Source organism: Hylobates moloch, unplaced genomic scaffold, assembly GCF_009828535.3.
Source record: "Hylobates moloch isolate HMO894 unplaced genomic scaffold, HMol_V3 SCAFFOLD_12, whole genome shotgun sequence".
NCBI lineage: Eukaryota > Metazoa > Chordata > Mammalia > Primates > Hylobatidae > Hylobates > Hylobates moloch.
The window spans coordinates 39,094,379-39,114,260 of record NW_026652287.1 but is presented as its reverse complement, the minus strand read 5'-3'; the positions used below and the strand labels follow the sequence as shown (position 1 = coordinate 39,114,260).

The 19,882-nt window shown below is 45.9% G+C and overlaps 1 protein-coding gene and 1 long non-coding RNA gene across 4 annotated transcripts in view; one reads left to right on the top strand and one right to left on the bottom strand.

The window, feature by feature from the left end:
* The window catches only part of LOC131380763 (uncharacterized), a 17,228-nt gene extending 13,972 nt beyond the window's left edge, over positions 1–3,256 (bottom strand). Inside the window, exons 1-2 of the long non-coding RNA XR_009208936.1 lie at positions 3,053–3,256; positions 1,800–2,104 (exon numbers count right to left, since the gene is read on the bottom strand). This is a non-coding gene — a long non-coding RNA (uncharacterized LOC131380763). The remainder of the gene's footprint in view (positions 1–1,799; positions 2,105–3,052) is intronic.
* Positions 1–19,882, top strand: part of RFX2 (regulatory factor X2) — a 129,562-nt gene that overhangs the window by 51,659 nt on the left and 58,021 nt on the right. The window lies entirely within an intron of this gene.

The following is a 19,882-nucleotide window of genomic DNA, read 5'->3' as shown; positions in this document are numbered from 1 at the left end:
CCCACCCATCCACATCCCGTCCCACCCCATCCACATCCCATCCCATCCCATCCACATCCCATCCACATCCCATCCCATCCCATCCACATCCCATCCCACCCCATCCACATCCCATCCCATCCCATCTCCATCCCACCCCATCCACATCCCATTCCACCCCATCCACATCCCATTCCACCCCATCCACATCCCATTCCACCGCATCCACATCCCATTCCATCCCATCCATGCAAGAACATCCACTTGCAAGTCTCCTTTCTTGCTCCAATCCCAGTTCCCTCCTGGTAGGTCCTATCTGCTATTATTTCTTTCATTTTCAGAAACACTCTCTCAGTCTTCCCCTTCCAGCTGCCTCCCCATTCGTCTTCCTATGTTTCTAGCAAAAATTCCTCAAAAGAGCCATCTGGTCCTCCTGTCTCCAGTTCTGCTCCACTTGGGGCTCTCTTGAATCTGCTGCAACCTCTGTGGCTTTTGTACACACTTTTCCCCTGGAGCTCCTCTGTCACAATCACTGGTGACCTCCACTTTGCTGATTCCAGTGATCATCACTCAGCCCCAGAGTCATTTGGTTCTCAGGACACCACTTGCTCATACTTCTTTGGCCTCCTGTTTTCAGGCTCCTGCTTCTTTGGGATCTCTAAATGGTAGACAGCCCCAGAACTCAGCCCTAGGCCTCTTCTGTCTGCTCTTCCTTGGTGAGCCCAGATAGTCTTATGGTTTTAACTAGGTTATTTATACACTGATGACTCCAGCCTACATCCTGTATACACTGGTGGCTCTAGCTTATGTTCTCTATACACTGATGGCTCCAGCCATGTTATCTATACACTGATGGCTCCATCCCATGTTCTCTATACACTGATGGCTTCAGCCCACATCCTCTATACACTGGTGGCTCTAGGTCATGTCCCCTACACACTGATGGCTCCAGCTATGTTATCTATACATTGATGGCTCTAGCTCATATATTCTATACACTGATGGCTCCAGCCTGCATTCTCTATACACTGATGGCTCCAGCTCACCCCTCAGCCTGAGACTTACATAAACTGCCTGCTTTCTTAGCATCTCAACCTGGGTGTCTAGGAGCCTCTCACACTTTACACCTTCAGAACTCAACTCCCAACTGCTCTCCAGGCCTTTTCCTTGGGTAATTTTCCTGACCTCATCCTTTTAGTTGCCAAAAACCTTGGAGGTACCCTTGACCCATCAGCAAATCTGGCTGACTCTACCTACTATGTTTATCCAGAGTCTGACGGCTTTGCCCCTCCATGGCTCACAGCCAGGCCCCCCTCCCTTGCCCAGATTATCACATTAGTCTCCAGATTGCTCTCTCTGCTCCCACCCTTTTCCCTCTTCCTCTATTCTCAACCCAGCAGCCAGAGGGGCCTGGTTAAAATGCAAGTCAAACCAGGCCATTCCTGGGCTCAAACCTTGTGATGGCTTCCATTCACCCCAAGCAAAAGCCAGAGCCCCTACAATGGCCTGCATGGGCCTTTCTCCTTGCCTTCTGGTTCACTCAGCTCCAGTTTCAAGCCAGGCACTGTCTCACCTCGGGGCCTTTGTACTGGCTTTTCCCTCCATTAGGAACGCTCTTCCCCAGGATATCTGGACAGCTCCGTCCCACACCTTCCTCATCTCTTTAATGAGCCCACCCAGGGAAGCATTTGACAACTCTTTAAAAATTGCAACCCCTTCCTATCCCAGCACTCCTTCTGTCTGCTTCCTTTTCCCCCTTGGTACTTGTCACCATATGATATAGGGTGTCATCTGACTTACGACATATTTTTCTTACTTACCTTATTTACTGTCCATATGCCCCTATCCTCCCGCATGGTTTAGAATAGAAACTCCATGAGGGCAGGGAATTGTGTTTTTACTCATCCTTCTGGACATGGGGTTTGGAGTCCTCACAGCTGCACCTCAATGCCTCCCTTGGGATGCAGCATCCAGGCAGAACCCGGCTGTGTCCCCTAAGCAAAGCCTCCCATGGCGCCAGCTGCTGGTGGTTTTTCCTCCAGGACTAGCATTCAAGGTTGTCACCACATCACCACTTAGCCATACGTTAACAGCCCAAGAGTCTGGCTTCAAATTCCTCATCTCCCTGGAACACAGATTCAAATTTTAACAGTATAGGATCTGTCTTCCTTTCTTCTCAGGGAGGCATGTCTATTCCATTCCTCTTCTAGGAATGACTCCTGGATGATATCTTAAAAAAACAGTTTCTGTGCACTGACTGTGTCTGTCTCAAAGGGCAAACCTCCGCTGAGAGCTCCTTAAAGGGTATGCTTGGTCATGCACAAATCTATCAGCGTTGTGTGCTTTTATCATCCAAAATGTTGATCCATCGAGGCTGCAGCTACACGCTGCTCATTCTATCAAAATGTTTTAAGATCCTTGGCCGGGCCCACCAAAAACAAGAGCACTGCTTAAAGCTCTGTGTTCCCCTTGAAAGGTGGTGGTGCCACTTCACCCTCTCCTGGTCCCAAAGCCTCAGGGAAGCCATGCTCAGCCTGAACTGCTCCAGGCAGCACAAAAGCTGCACTGGCTTCAGTTTAGCCCTTTTTCCCCCCCTCCATGGGTCGAGATTGCCCGACCATGTGCCTCCTCTTTCCGGAGATATGTGTCCCTTGTGTGTCCTGCCATCTGGGGGCATCTGATGTGGCCTGGCTTCCTCTTAGAAAAGTCTTCCTCTCCCTGGGTAGGGAGGGAAGAGCCGGTGCAGTGATGTCAGAGATATACTGTAAGTCCCTCCCAGTAAAGCCCCACAAGGCATTTCTGACGCTGAGTCAGTGGTTCCCTTTGCACTTGTTCCATACGTACATGATATTTCCAAAAGTCTTTTTAATTTGATATCAACTCCTCTGTTTTCACACTTTTTTCCAAATAGCTTAATCCATGATTCATTTTACTTCGCCCAGAAAACACTTGTGCAGCTATGAACTCTCCCACATTGTTTGATGATAAATAGATTCTTTCCTCTTGGAGAAAAGGGCACTTTCTCCTCCCAGTACTAGGAAGGATTGAAATCCCTCCTGTGATGCCCTCTTACCTCAGAGAGAGTTGTTCCTCCTTGGGTTTTGTTATTTCAGAACAAATATGGTAAACTGTTTTCCCCTCAGTTACTATAGAGAAGAGATTATTTGCCTTTCTCTTAGGGCTTCTGAAAATAATAGATTACATATTTGAGAGGGTTTTTTTTTAGATCTGGTTAGTGTGAGATAGAGGGGGTTGCTCCGGGATGACATTGTTTGGTTTGGGAAGTATTCTCTCGGTTGCCCAGCAACAGGCTCTTGGAAACGGGAGTGGACTGCGTTGCCCCTGGCAACCGTTGTTACTTAGCAAACAATGAGGGCCGGGCAAACAGTGCCAAGACTGCGGACTCCAGGTTTTAATTGAACATCTGCATATATTTTTCTCTGATTAAATTTGAGTTTGATTTGCCACAACAGGTAGACATGGGTCCACTCGGGATCTACTTGAAAGAACCAATATTGTAATGTTGACTCCCATCCTGCATAAACGCAGAGGCCCCATTGAAACAAACTTCTGGCCATTTGAATATGTCCTAGACTGCTCTCAACTGGAGACTTATTTTAGTCTTAAGTGGAATTTCTTTTTTGATCTAATTCCTAGTGTTCAGAAAATCATTACTTGTCCAACCTACTACCGTACATCACTGATAAATCCGCAATTTCTGGAGCACTTTTCAGCATGATGCCTTCATTTCTGCTGCCTAAGAATTTCAGAAGAGCAAAGAGTTGAGCCCTAGCTGGCTCACATGTAGAGACATTCACAGACAGGGTTGGCTGAGGGTGGAAATTGGACCCAGCACCTTCTGGTTTCATGTGCTCAATGTTCCTGTTAAGAAGTTGGGTCCACCCGTGGCCCTCAGTGGGATGTGTGTGTTATGTTTATTAAGGGAGGTCGCACGTTCCCACTAACAAAGTGCCCTGTTGATGGGCACTTTGCAGCCACAGGTTGGATTTTGATCAAAACAACCTCACTCCCCCACCTCCTCGCTGGCAAGCCAGAGAGAGCGATTGTTGACAAGGGTTTGTTGCTTAGGTAAACACCACCCCTGAACTTCATTCAGAGCGAGTGACACATTTCTTCCCCTCCTCCCAGCCCCGCCCCCACTGCCAGGGCTATAAATTCAGAACTGTTAGCCAGGACAGGTTTTTGGTGAAGACTTTATTCTTCCTTATTCATCTCGAGTGCAATCTGACTAATGCAGCAGCAGCCGCAAAAGTGCCGCCTGTAACAGACACTCCAGCCTGTCACTAAAACAGCTCCTGTGGTTCCCGTGGTGAGACTCACTTTAGTTGTATGGATTTTTTTTTAAGGGCGATTCACTTTGTTGCTGAATGCCCCCAAGAAAATGTTCATTGCACGTTTGTTACCAGCATTTCAGCTAATCTTAGGACTATTTAAAGTGTCTAAACAAATTTCCCAACTTTCTTTTGCAGCAGAAACTTATAATGGAATGTCATTTGTGTTATATAACAAATAAAAAGTAAGCTTGTTTTTTTTTTTTTTTTTTTTCGGAGACGGAGTCTCGCTCTGTTGCCCAGGAAGCTCCGCCTCCTGGGTTCACACCATTCTCCCGCCTCAGCCTCCCAAGTAGCTGGGACTACAGATGCCCACCACCACATCCGGCTAATTTTTTTGCATTTGTAGTAGAGACGGGGTTTCACCATGTTAGCCAGGATGGTTTCGATCTCCTGACCTCGTGATCCACCCACCTCGGCCTCCCAAAGTGCTGGGATTACAGGCGTGAGCCACCGCACCCGGCCTTTTTTTCTTAAAAAGGCAAGCTGGTTAGTCATCAGCCTTGTTAGATGTGATCATTAGGATCCAGTGGCTGCGAGTGTTGTTGGAATCAAAATGAATAAGGTCTGACTTACACAAAGACTCCCCCAAAGATTAAAATACATGATTTGTCCTGCAACCTGTTGTAGGATAGTTGTAGAAGACCACCATATACTTAAAAAGATAAATCCTCCCAAAGAAATGCTGTTCTACCTTCTACAGCATTATTTTCTGCCCAGTTCCCAGTTTAAGTAAGTCATTTTTCAGGAATTAGAGCCTCATTTAAAATGTTTTTTTAATTTATCATTTTCTTATTTCCCATGGAAGTATTTTCCCATATATCAGGCTTTGCAGTTTGGGCAAACCACTTAACATTTTTAGGTAAGTTTCTTCATCTGTTTGATGAAAGAGCTGGGTTAGGTGGTTTTTAAAGGGGCCTCTGCATGCTGTGGTTTTAGGTGGAAATTCTTGAATTTGAACTAGGCTCTTTCTCCGCTTCTTAAATTCCAGAATCAAATCACGACTGGACAGGAGGTAGGGGGTAGATTGGAAAGGTCCCGTATGTGATGTTGGTGGGATCCGGAAAGCCGGCCTCCTGGTCAGAATCATCATGGAGATGTGGAAAGAACATGCACTGCCTGTTGCCCTGTGCTCATTGGCCGTCTCTAGAGACGGCTGTCAGGGACAGGAAGGGCCACACAGGCAGGACAAGACCCCGTCCCCAGGTGGGCACAGGTGCCCAGTGGGCGTGCTGCTGGGTCAGGTCACCAGGCTGAGAACGCGGGAGATGCTACTGCTGAGGAACTGTCACTTGTCATTTCAGGGTCCACTCCTCCACCCTCTGGCAGCATGGGCCGCTCTGAAAGATTTTGAAGGTGGGACAGGAGAGGGTGAGTGAGGTGAGGCCTCCACATGCCAGGTTTTCACTGGCACATTCCCCATCTTCATCTTGACCATCAGCAGCTGCACTGCAGCCCTGCTCATGGTCAGAAAGGGAGAGAAACGTGAGAGGGAAAGAAGGGCTGGTAAGAGAAGGAGCAGAACACAAAAGCATGAGGCCTTAGGAAGCCGCTCCCAAGAACCCTGGGACAGGCCCCTGTGCTCAACTGAAGACGGGAGCTGGAGGCCTACATGGTGAAGGTGGCTAGAACAGGTGAGCAGCCCGGAGCAGGCGGGCTGCTCATTCTCTTGTCCATTGCAAAACACGTCTTGAGCATCTTTTCAGGCAGTGTGCTACGTAGGGGCTGAGGTTGGGGTGAGCGATCTGTGAGGGGGCTGCTGAGATGACACAGATCCAGACTTTGTTTTCTCAAGAAGGGCTGGCTGGCCGAGAAGCCAGATGTGAACAGCTGCATGACAGGAAGTAATCTGAGGGGACAAGCACGGAGAGTGGTTTGGTGAATCTGGAAATGCTGCATGGAGTAAAGGTGTGGCCTTAGACATGTGGTTCTCCATGGGGGTGGTCCTGCCCCCAGGGGACACTGGGCGATGTCTGGAGACATTTGTGGCTGTCAGACAGGGGTCGGGGGGTGGTTTCCTGGCATGGAGTGGGTGGAGGCCAGGGATGCTGCTCGGCACCCTGCGGTGCCCAGGACGGCCCCACCCCAGAGTATGCTCCTGCTCCTCGTGTCCACATTGCTGAGGTCAAGAAAGCCTGTATGCGATGACAAGCTGACTGGAGAGAGGGTTTCCCCACTGCTTATCACTTGCCTGGGATCCCCTTTGGAGCTGCTGGCTGCTGTCTCTCTGCCTCCCTCCTTCTTCAACGCAGCAGTCACTTTGATCTTAGCTGTCATGGCCAGGTGGACTTTGAGGGACAGAGGGCTGCCCAGCCTGCCTGGCCCTGTTGGAGGGGTCTTGTCCATCCCCACCCTGGCAGGTGCATCGGCCCCATCCTCACCCTCCCTGCGTTGTGTGCAGGAGACACCAGTTCCAGCCTCCGGTGGCCCTCCATGCACTGCAGCCACCTTGTCACTGCGAGTCTGGACCACTGTGTGCCATGCTGGCCTCCCTCGATTCTGCAGACCTTAGACTTGCAGGCAGAAGCTAGCTGCTCAGTGCACGGGCTGGTGCTCAGGCCTGGGGGTCTGGCAGGCGTGGGCTCTAATTCCGTTTGAATCAGAGGGTCCTTGGGGGTCGTGTAGCCATCTCATTTAAACGCTCCATCTGGAATCAGAGGAAGCCCGGCTTTCCCCACAGAGCAGGCGCCAGGGGAGAGAGTTTCAAACCAAGTAGCTGGATGCATGAGGGAGAAGGCGGCCTGGGAGCAAGAGCGAGAGCAGCAGAACAGGAGAGGCACGAGACGCAGCAGCTCACGGGAGGGGATGTGGGTGACCCCAGCAGGGGCCAGGCACCAGAATAGGACAGACAGGTGACCTTGGTCTCTGGAAGGGGAGGGAAAGGACGAGCAGATATTGAATATGCGCGACTGGCCAGGGAGCGACCCCCAGATCTTTACATTCTGAAAAACCCACTGCTTTAAATGCACAGGGAACTGCTTGTGGGGATAGACAGAGGGAACGATCATTCTAAGTCACGCTGATTTACCATTTCCTCCCAGTTACTGAGAATGAATAAAGAGCACTTACTTCTCAACTGGAACCACAGAGGGCTGGAGAAATGTCCAAGTCCAGCTCGAACTCATACAGTCACTCCCCACGGGGACCGTATCAGTTCATGATACCTCCAATAGCATCAGCTAAATTCTAGAAACTTCTAAAGCAAAAGCTAAGCTTGTGTTGTTATTTGGAGTTCTCTTTGGCATGGGGTTGGGGAAGCGATTTATATACAGAAAAGAGATGGAAGCTCCACGTGGGTCGGAAAGCGGTGGCTCCGGAGGCTCTAGTCATAAAAACATGTGCTTCCTTCTCCTAAAGGAGTGACTTAGCCAAACCCAAGCCAAAGCCCCAGTTCCAATCTAGCCTGCCTCTTCCTGCTTTGTGACCTTCAGCTCAAGGCTCACCCTTTCTGAGCCTCAGTTGCGTGTGTGTTTTGTCTAGAGCAGAGGTGATGTGGTCACGGCTTCCTCAGAGTCAGTCAGCCCCCATGTGTACCAGCTTTGCCTGCAGTCTGGGGCTCGGTCTGGCCACCGGCTGCTGCCGCTGCTGTTGTCCTTGGGGTTGTGTCCCTCTTTCTTTTGGCTTGTTTGGTTTTTTGGTTGTTTTTCATTGTTTTGTTTTGTTATTTGTTTATTCTTTTTAGAGACAGGGTCTTCCTCTGTCTCCCAGGCTGGAGTGCAGTAGTGTAGTCAGCTTACTGCAGCCTCAAATTCCTGACCTCAAGTAATCCTCTGGCCTCAACCTCCCAAAGTGCTGGAATTACAGACATCAGCCACCTTCCCCGGCCCCCAGTTGTTTTTTTGTTTGTTTGTTTGATTGTTTGTTTGTAGAGATGGGGCCTCGCTATGTTGCCCAGGCTGGTCTCAAACTCCTGGGTTCAATGGATCCTCCTGCCCCTGCCTAGGACATATTTCATTGATCAGGCACCTGCTGGGATCCACACTCAGGGTGGGCACATCAACTACATCATTCCCTTTCCCCTCCCAGCCCCTTTCTCAGATGAATAAACCAAGGCCACTGCCACAGTCAGTAAGCAAGTGACAAGCCTGGGATTTGAACCTGAAGCCTGGCCTCCTCCCTCTGCTCCGGGTGGCCGTACCTCCTTCCCAGCCACTTGGCACTCCCCTTGGCATTTGTTCTTATTTATATAAATAGTGGAGGTTGCAAAGTCTTTTTCCCCCGGCTGCAGCCGACTTCCCAGTAAGATCCAAAGGCGGGGCCGGGAGTAGGAAGGGAACCAAGTGTTCCGTTTCTTTGGATGCGTTCTGTGGGGCAAGGCTCTCTGCCTGCCTACGGACAGTCTTCAGGTGACAAGGTCTTGATCAGCCAGACTTGTGACTGTGAAGGGTGGGCTCCAACCCTCTAAAGAAGGGACCCTACAGATAGCAGACCTTTTCGTCATCGAAATGTCTGGAACCCCTACATTGGTAGTTAATCCCTTGGTTTAGCACACACACTCTCTATGCAGTGAAAATTCATGGGAGGGTTTTTTGAGCCAGGGAATGAGAAGACATTGTTATCTTTTGAATCACCACAATGTGAAAGAAAATTGGCTCAGAGAGGGCAGAGGCTGGAAGCAGGCAGACCAATTAGGAGGCGGATGCGGTGGTTCCAGGTAAGAGATCTGGAGGCAGGGGCTCACTAAAATAGTAGCAGCAGGAGCGGAAGGAAGGGGGAGGCAGAGATGGTATCAGGTGGAGACAGCAGGCTGAGTCACCAGCGACACGTGCATTGGTGCCCAGGCAGATGCCCAGTGCCTTGAACAGCCCCCTGGCTTAGGAAACGCAAGAGGAGCAATTTTGGTGGGGGGAGAGTTTCCCTTGGACTTGTTGAGGCACCTGAGGGGCGCCCAGGCAGAGAGGTCTGGGAGGCAGCTGGAGAAGGGAGCCGGAGTCAGGTGATTTGGGTGGTGCTGGGAGTCCTGGTGCCGTGAGGTTGTCCACACTGAGTGTGACGGGAGGGGCACAAGGGTGGGAGACAAGGAGGGACCAGTGCAGGTGACTGAGAAGGTACCATTAGGGGGAAAAATGAAACCGGATGACAACAGCACCCAGACACAAGGGGCACAGAGCTTTGAGGAGCGACACGAAACACTGCAGAGAGGACAAGTTCAGAGGAGGCCCGAAAACTGCCCCGTGAGGACCTCAAGAAGAACAGTGGGCAGACATGAGAATGGCAGAGAGAAGACAACGGAGGCTCCCTCCTGAGAGTCTGGACTTAAAAATAAAAAAATCCGTATCTCGAGACAAGATAAAGGATAAAGAGCAGGGTTTCAGTGACAGTGGATGTTCTCCTCAAATGGGTGTGATGTGAGCTTGTCTATAAGCTGAAAGAATGGAGCCTGTGCAGAAGCCAGATTACAGGCTTGATCAGTGGGTCCTTGGAGGGAGATGGAAGGCTCTAGAACCTTCAGGAAGGGGGCCAGCAGCCTTTTCCTGTAAAGGACCAGAGAGTACATATTTTAGGCTTCTGCTGGGGTCTGTCTCAGCTCCTCACCTCTGCTGTTGGAGCACAAAAGCCGTCATAGATAATGGGAAAATGGGAGTTGAAGATGCAAGGAACTGGATGTAGACAGTCTGGATGTGAGATAGTGGGGGGAGGTCAGCACAGGGAAGGAGTTGCAGGGTAGAAGGAAGTGGAAGAGACAGCATGGCAGGGGCATGGCTGAGAGCCAGGAGGTGCAGAGGCAGTGTCAGAAAAGGGGGACAAAACAGTTGCAATTTCAGAATGGAATCTTGCAAGGAGAAAAGTACAGAGAAAAAATGTACTTCGAGGCTTTCTCCCATAGGCATGTGTGTAGATGTGTGAACATAGGTTCCCCACCACTTTTTACTACAAGAATTGTTGTTTTTTGTCTAGTGGGAGGAGTCAACATTCAGTTTAATAGAAAAATGTCTGGAGTAAGAAAATGACATGTCTTCTGAGTGGTTTTGGCCATTTTTCTCATATGTGTGTCTGCGTGTGTATTTTTGTGTATACATGTATGTACATGTGTTTGTGTGTGTGTGTGTATATGTGTATGTCCATGTATTTTTGTATATATGCATACATGGGGAGTGTATACATGCATCTGTGTGTGTGTGACACTCTCATGTCCACTCCTGGGGGACAGAGCACCGGCTGATGCTCAGCCTCTAGCTTGGTATCCAGTTACCTTTCACTCCAATGTGCTGGACTTCAGGGCACCCCATAACCTAAGGAGAATTTCCATTTCCTAGAAACCAAGTTTTGTGGTATTGAAGTTGTTGCTAAAAGCAGTGGAATCAGGTTGCCTGCCAAAAGAGTATTTGCTGGGTGAAAGTGTCAGTGAAGCCTTGGTGGTTTTTTAATTCAAAATTCACCCTGAATTTGGTATATTATTGATGGCAGTTAAAATCAGACCACATCAGAGACGAGGTAACCATACTTCAATTTGGACAATTTTTATATTAATAGTCAAATCAAGGCCAGGCGTGATGGCTCACACCTGTAATCCCAGCACTTTGGGAGGCCGAAGTAGGAGATTGCTTCAGTCCAGGAGTTCGAAATCATTCTGGGCAACATAGCAAGACCCCTGTCTCTACAAAAAATTAAAAATTAGCCGGGCATGCTGGTGCTCACCTATAGTTCCAGCTACTCGGTTGGCTAAGGCAGGAGGGTCACTTGAGCCAGGGAGGTTGAGGCTATAGTGAACTACGATCGCATCACTGCACTCTAGCCTGGGTGACAGAGCAAGACTCTGTCTGAAAAAAAAAAAAGTCAGGTTTCTAAAAGGGAAGGAATGGGTGTTTCCACTGTTAAGACGGAGGTCCCTCGCTTAGGGGAGGCCTTGTCAGCGCAGCCTGCTCTAAGCCTCTGAAGATTAGAACCTGCAACTTAGGGGCCTACTGGGTGTCCACACTCCCGCATCCCCCTTCCAGTCTGCAAACAGCCCTTTCTCAGGCCAGTTGTCAAGGGCTTGGTTCTGATCCTTTTCTAGAGAAAGGAGGGAAAGTTTGGCTCCTGAGAAGAAAACAGGAACAGAAGCCCAATTCTTACGAAAAGAAAAAGGAATTTGAATTCTGAAGATACTTGATTTCAGAGAAGCTTGGAGCCAGCTCCAGTCCTTGACAGCCCATTGCTACAAGAGGAGAAAAAAAAAAAACTCAAAAGTGAGGAATGACGGGCACCCCCGTGGCTTAGGCACAGAGGGAACGATGGTTGCCCTCGGTGTGCATTGAAGTCTGCTGCTCTGGAATGTGTGGGTAGCCTTCAGAGGGTCCTGTTCATTTATTTCACACTCCTTGCCTAGCAGAATTGTCATGATTTTGCATCCTGCCTACTCTCCTTTTTCATCTTCCTGTTCTCAACCTGTCTACAGGCCCGTTTTACTCGGCGGCTGTTTGTCCAGACCCCTTCTCAGACATCACACATCCATTTTGAACAGAGGTCCTTCTGCCCCCCAGGGGACACTGGGCAATGTCTGGGGACATTTGTGGTTGTCACAACTGGGGGTGCTCTTGGCATGGAGTGAGTGGAGGCCAGGGATGCTGCTCAGCACCCTGCAGTGCTCAGGACGGCCCCAGCCCAGAGATGGATCCGCCCCAATGTCCACAGCGCCAAGTGGGGACACACCCTGTCATCTTTGGTGATAATCAGGGCAGAGTAATAACTCTTGGCACCGAGAACTAACTGGGTCCACAGGGAGTGATCCTGGTGCAAGAAAGGACGTGGTTGCCGGGCACGGTGGCTCACGCTTGTAATCCCAGCACTTTGGGAGGCTGAGGCGGGTGGATCACGAGGTCAGGAGATCGAGACCACGGTGAAACCCCGTCTCTACTAAAAAATACAAAAAATTAGCCGGGCTTGGTGGCGGGCGCCTGTAGTCCCAGCTACTCGGGAGGCTGAGGCAGGAGAATGGGGTGAACCCGGGAGGCAGAGCTTGCAGTGAGCCAAGATTGCACCACTGCACTCCAGCCTGGGTGACAGAGCAAGACTCCGTCTCAAAAAAAAAAAAAAAAAAGAAAGAAAGGACGTGGTTCCACCATCAAGGAGAGTTCAAGAATCCACTTTTCGGCAAGGAGATGGCTTGGAGGTGTCCTCCCTGTGCGTGGGGCCAGGCCACACAAGTCTGAACAGTGGGGACAGAATCTTAAAACACACATCACTTGGTCCGTAGACCTGGCCCTCAGAGGGGAGTCGGGAGAAGGAAATGGACAAGATTTTTCTGGGCAGCGTCATGACACTGGGAGTGTTAAGACAAGCACCAGGACAGAATCTGGGCTTTGAAGCAACCGGTACTCCTGAGAGCGCTCCAGGCTTGTTCCTTCTTGTTCGGAGGGAGGAAATTAATCGCTTTCTTAGGGCAGATGAACTCTGGTACCATCTGGACGCCAGCGAGTACCAGGAGAGGAGGAGCTGGTGGCCGGAGGAGGCTGTGTGCCTCCCAAACACCAAGGCTCATTAGCCAATCAGAATGAAGGTAACTAAAACCACTCAGCTAACTCTGCCCCAATTATCCCCAAAGATGACAAAACATTGTCTAAATACTGATCTGAACTATGTGAGGCAGGTGACAGCTCCATTTGGCATATGGAGGAACAGGAATAGAAGAGAGATTGCTTAAGGTCGCAGTGAGTCAGCGGCTCAGCCAGGAACGGGCCCAGAAATTGCTCTCAGCGTTTTCTGCATTTCCTTTCCTGACATTGCTGGTTACTAGGTGATGGGAGTATTTTTCTGTAAACAGAAGCCTCTTCCCTTTGTGCCCAGGCAGATTCATTCATCACGGCCGTAGTCCAGGGCTGCTTCTAGCTGCGTCTCTCCTGTGCCCCCTCACATGAAGTCAGGAAGCCACGGGAGATGTTCCCACTGGCGCGTTTGACTCAGCAGTGGCTCCAAAAGGTCAAGTGCGCATCTGGTTCACTTGAATGTTCGTTCAAGGTCAAATGCGCGTTTTGTGGATTCCAAAGGCTGGTGCCGGCCAAGGAGGGGAAATTCCGCCGCTGGTTCTGTGCTTTTCCCCTTTATTTCATGCCCGCCCTGATCTTGGACCAGATGGTAAATGAAACGTGCTCGGCTTATAAACAGCACTCCGGGCATATTTCTGAGGCACGAGGAAGGGAGCTTTGGGCCAGCCAAGCCCGTTGGCCAGGCAGGGCCAGGCTGGGTGACAGGTCGTGTCTGCGGCCCCTCCCCTTTATGTTGGCTGTTCCTCCTGTAACCTAGTCTAAGAGGACACAGGGGAAGGCAGTCAAAGAAAGACTGCCCAGGTCCTCGCCACAGGAAGAAAAACAGAAGAGAGGACAAAGGAACGCGAGAAAGCAAGGACGGCGGGGCAGTCACTGAATGGGTCCAAGTTCCCATGGCAGATTCAGGTTCAGAGAAGAAGCATGGCTTCCACTCACTCACATCTACTGTCTTGCGCTGGATTGAGGGGTTCCTAAACTGGGTGCTGCAAAGGTCCTCCACAGTGTGCGTCCCTGTGCCCTGTGGACTTTACGTTGAATACACCCACGCCCTCGGGGCCCTGCCCTCTCCCCAATCTCTGCTGCGCCCTCCTCTGCCAGGCGGAGGAGTTCCTCAGGATCTAGCATCACCCCTTCTGGGAAGACCATGTGAGCTACCACGCTCACCTGGAAGCACCGCCAGGACAATGAGCCACTCCTTCTGCTGGGCTGACAACTCATCGCTGGTGTCTTGTGTGTGTGTTTGTTTAACTCCTTATCATGGAAATTTCAAACATCCACAAAGTAAATACACAATGCAATGAAACTTATGAAGCCACCACCCTCTACAGGGTGTCAGGGTCCTGCCATTCTTATAGCACCTGGATACCCGTACCCACTCTCCATCCTCCTCTCCACCCTTGTATTTTTACAGGCTTTGTTGTCATTGTTAAAATTCACATACAGTAAGTGCACAAACCTTAGCTGGCTAATTTTGACAAATCACGACTCCATGTAACCCCACACTGTATTATCATACAGAATGTGTCCATCTCACTGGAGTGTCCCCTCCTGTCCCTTTCCAGTCACTCTCGCCAACCACCACCCGCCCCCCCCCAACCATTATGATTTTTTTTTTTTTTAACTTTAGTTTTAATCCACTCTACTCATCTACTCTTTTGGACTCAACTTCTTTCACTCAGCGTAATGATTTTGAGATTCATCCATGCATTGTGAATTTCAGTAAGTAATTCCTTTCTATTCATGAAGAGTATTCCAGTAGTATTCCTCTATTAGCTTTTTAGCTATGCCCTTCTTTTCCATTTTTAGTGGTTGTTTTAGGGTTTTCAATATGAATCTTTAAATCATCATAATCTGCAATTTCTCATCCACTCTCCTGATGAGGAACATTTGGGTTATTTTTACTTTTTGGTAACTGAATCAAACTGCTATGAATAAGGTCGAGGCAGGCAGATCATTTGAGCCCAGGAGTTTGAGACCAGCCTGGGCAACATGGTGAAACCCTGTCTCTACCCAAAATACAAAAATTAGCCAGGTATGGTGCTGCGCGCCTGTAGTCCCAGCTACTTAGGAGGCTGAGGTGGGAGAATTGCTTGAGCCCGGGAGGTTGAGGATGCAGTGAGCTGTGATTGTGCCACCGTACTTTATCCTGAGTGAGACCCTGTCTCAAAAACAAAAACAAAAACCAACAAACAAAAAGCTGCTATGAACATGCTTATACAAGTTATTATTATTTTTTTGAAGAGATATGTTTTCATGTCTCTTGGATAAAAACTACAAGAGGAATTCTGGGTTAAAGGGTAGGTTTAACTTTCTAGAAAACCGCCAAACCTCTTTCCAGTGTGGTCATATCATTCATATCTACACATGGGGATGTGTGAGAGTTTTAGTTGCTCCACGTACTTACAACATTGGATGTTATCAGACTTGTCAGCTTTAGCCATTCTAGTGAGTATTTAGCGATATCTTGATATAGTTTGAATTTGCATTTCCCTAGTGACTAATGAGGTTGAACACTATTCATGTACTTTTGGGCATCTGTATATCTTGCTTTGTGAAGTGCCATTTTTTTTAAGTTTGGTGTCTTCTTATATTGAATTGTAGGAGTTTAGATAGATAGATAGATACAGATATATTAGGATCAAAGCCCTTTATGAGATACATGTTTTGCAAATATTTCTCCCAGGCTGTGGCTTACCTATTCATATTCTTAGTAAAATCTTTTAATGAGCAGAGGTTTTAAATTTTGGTGAAATCTAATTTCTCAAGTTTTTCTTTTGTGCTTATTTGTGCATTCTAAGAAACCTTTGTCTAACCTCCTATGTTCTCTCTGAGAAGTCTTATAGTTTTAGCTTTTATGTGTAAGCTTATGTTCTAACTTGAAATCATTTTTATGTATGGTGTGAGGTAGGGGTCAAGGTTCATTTATTTTCCCCAATATGGATATTCTGTTGATCCATCACCATTTGTTTAAAAGACTTTTCTTTCTCTGTTGAATTGCCTTGACACCTTTGTCAAAATCCTGTTGAGGAAGAAAAGAGCTGAGGCTCCCATTAGAAAAGAAAAAATCAATTGAATCTGAGTGTGGTTATATTATTTATATATTGCTGAATTTGATTTATTAATATTTTAAATTATTTTTGCATATATGTGCATAAGAGATATTAGTCTAAACAGTTTTCTTGTAATATATTTGTCAAGTTTTGGTGTCAGGGTTTACTGACCTCATAAAATGAGTTGTGAAGTATTCTTTTTTTATTTTCTGATGGCATTTGTGTAATAATTCCTTTTTCAGTATTTGATAGCATTCACCAGTAAAACTATATGTGCCTGAAGTTTTCTTTGTAGGGAAGTTTCCAATAACATATTCAATTTTTTTGTTATATGTATTACATTCACATTTTTTATTTCATCTGTGTCAGTTTTGTTATGTTGTGTTTTTTAAAAAGTGTTCATTTTATATGTTATTGAATTTATGGGCTAAAGTTGTTTGTAATAGTTCCCTATTATCATTTTGATTTCTGTAGAATCTCTAGTGATATATTTCATTTCATTCCTGATATTGGCAATTTGGGTTTTCTTTTCTTTCTTATCAGTCTTTCCAGGAGGAAGTTGTTAATTAACTTTTTTTTTTTTTTTGAGATGGAGTCTTGCTCTGTCACCCAGGCTGGAGTGCAGTAGTGCAATCTCAGCTCGCTGCAACCTCTGCCTCCTTGGTTCAAGCAGTTCTCCCACCTCAGCCACCTGAGTAGCTGGAATTACAGGTGCCTGCCACCACACATGGCTCATTTTTATGTTTTTAGTAGAGACAGGGTTTCGCCATGTTGGCCAGGCTGGTCTCGAACTCCTGACCTCAGGTGATCCACCCGCCTCGGCCTCCCAAAGTGCTGGGATTACAGGCATGAGCCACCGTGCCTGGCCAAGACTTGCTTTTTTAAAGAGCAGTTTTAGGTTCACAGCAAAATTGACAGGAAAATACAGAGATTTCCCATATACCCCATACCTCCACACATGCACATCCTCCCTCATTATCACCATCACCCACCAGAGTTGTACATTTGTTACAGTTGATGAAATCTGCATTAACACAGCATTTTCACCCAAAGTCCATAGTTTACTTGAGAGTTCACTGTTGGTGTTGTACATTCTATGGTTTGGACAAATGTATAATGACATGTGTCCACCATTATAGTGCCATACAGAATAGTTCCAGTGTCCTAAAAATCCTCTGTGCTCTGCCTACTTATCCCTCTCTCTGATCCCTGGCAACCACTGATCTTTTCATTGTCTTCATAGTTTTGCCTTTTCCAAAATGTTGTTTAATTAGAATCATACAGTATGTAGCCTTTTCAGACTGGCTTCTTTCACTTCATAGTATGTGTTTAAATTTCTTCCATGTCTTTTCATGGCTTGATAGCTCCTTTCTTTTTTTGAAAAAATTTCAGTTTTGAAGAAATATTGCTTTTGTTCATTTTCTCCATTTTTTATGGAGTTTCTAATTTCATTAATTTTGTTCTTTATTGTTTTTCCTTCTTTCTATTAAGTTTAGTTTGTTTGTCTTTCTATAGCTTTTTAAGGTTGAAAACGTTCTTAAATCCTTCTAATATAAGCATATAAAGCTAAACATCTCTTTCTAAGCACTGCTTTAGATGTAGCCACTTTTTTTCTTAATAATTTTACTTCTTTTTTTCACCCACAATATTTGCACCAGTGCCCACAAATTTTGACACAAAGTGTTTACATTATAATTCAGTTCAAAATATTTTCTATTTTTCTTTGGGGTTTATTATTTCACCCATGGATTATTTTGAAGGTGTATTTTAAGTTTTCTAAATATTTGGCATTTTTCTAACCTTCTTACTGATCTCTAATTTACTCCATTGTGGTCAAAGCGCATACATGCTCTGTATAATTACGGTATTTTGGAATGTATTGAGGCTTATTTTATGGCCCAGAACATGACCCATCATAGTGAATATTCTATGTGCATTTGAAAAGAATGTGCAGGTTTTGATTGTAGTGTTCTCTAAATGTCAATTATATCAATGTGGTTGATAATATAATTCAGATATTCTGTATCCTTAGTAATATTTTTGCTTAGTTCTTCTAACTTTGATTCAGTAATCAAAATTACTGAATGAAGGATGTTTAAAATCTCCAATTATGATTGTTTATTTCCTCCTTTAGTTTTGTTAATTTTTACTTTATGTATTTTGAAGCTGTATTACTAGGTACATACACATCTGTAATCAGTATGTCATCCTGATAAACTGATCATCTTATCATGATGAAGTTTTATCTGCAGTAATAGTCTTTGTCTTGTCAATGTCTCTAGTATTGCTAGTAATATTTCTCATCTCAGGGTCTATTTTGTCTGATTATTACAACCGCTCCAGCTTTCTTAACATCAGAGTTTGCAGGCCGGGTATGGTGGCTCATGCCTGTAATCCCAGCACTTTGGGAGGCCAACGTGGGTGGATCACGAGGTCAGGAGATGGAGACCATCCTGGCTAACACGGTGAAACCTCGTCTCTACTAAAAATACAAAAATTAGCCAGGCATGGTGGCGGACGCCTGTAGTCCTAGCTACTCGGGAGGCTGAGGCAGGAGAATGGCATGTACCTGGGAGGTGGAGCTTGCAGTGAGCCGAGATTGTGCCACTGCACTCCAGCCTGGGCAACAGAGCGAGATTCCGTCTCAAAAAAATAAATAAATAAAAATAAAAAATAAAAGATCAGAGTTTGCACAGTGGATCTCTTTTTATTCTATTACTTTCAACCTATGTGTGTCTTTATTTTTAAGGGGGGTTTCTTTTAGGGAGCATATAATGGGATCTTGATTGTTATCCAGGCTGATCATTTCTGCCTGTTCATTCAAGAATTTAGTCTATTTACATTTAATATAATATTAATATGTCTAGATTTAGCAAAGCAATTCTGCCATTTGCTTTCTATTTGTGCCATCTGTTTGTTTGTTTGTTTGTTTCTCCATCCTTTATTTCTTGCCTTTATTTGGATAATCAAATATGTTAAGTAGGATTTCATTTTATTTCTCTATTAGCTTTTTAGCTATACCTTTTTGTATTTTTTTTTGTTAGTGGTTGCTTCAGAGGTTACAATGTGCATTGTTAATTCATCACAATTTACAGAGTTAACATGTTACTACTTTAGGTAAAATACAAGAACCTTGAATGTATAACTTAATTTGTCCCCATCCTCTGTGTTATAACTGTCATGGAGAACATCTACATATGATATAAACCCCACAATGGAATGTTATAAAGTTTTTGTTAAATAGTTTTATGTATTTAAAATAAATTAAGAGAAGACAAGGAAAAATATAAAATATATAAAAATACGGTTTTTAATAATTACCTGCGTATTGATCATTTTAAGTGATATTTACTCCTAATAGATCCAAATTTGCCATCTGGTATTAATTCCTTTCATTCTGAAAAACTTCTATTAGCATTTCTCATGGTAGGCAGAAAACTTTATCAGGTTTTGTTTATGCAAAAAATGTCTTTATTCCACCTTCAGTTTTTCAGAATAGTTTTGCTGGAGATAGAATTCTGGGCTGATAGGGTTTTTCCCCCCCAGCATATTAAAAATGTCATTCCATTGTCTTCTGGTTGCCATTGTTATTGATGAGAAGCCAGTCATCATCTGTGCCCTTGTTCTCTGAATCTAATATGTAGTTTTTCTCTGACTGCTTCTTTTAACAGTTTAACTATGACATACGTACCTTGGCTTTCTTTGTATTCTTTTTAGGGTTTGTTGAGATTTTTGGACCTCTAAGTTGATATCCATCACCCAATATGGAGGTGTTTGGCCATTTTTCAATATTTTTTTCTCTTACATTCTCTTTTTCTCTTCTGGGACTCTTGTTACATATATATTAGACAGTTTGTTCTATTCATGTTTCTTCATATATTTTCTCTTCATTCTTCAGATTGGGTAAATGCTTTTTATCTATCTTTAAGTTCACTAACTCTTTCCATTATCTCTAACCAGCTGTTGAGTGCATCTAGTTAAGTTTTTATTTCAGTTATTGCTCCAGAATTTCTATTTGGTTCTCCTTTTATACTTT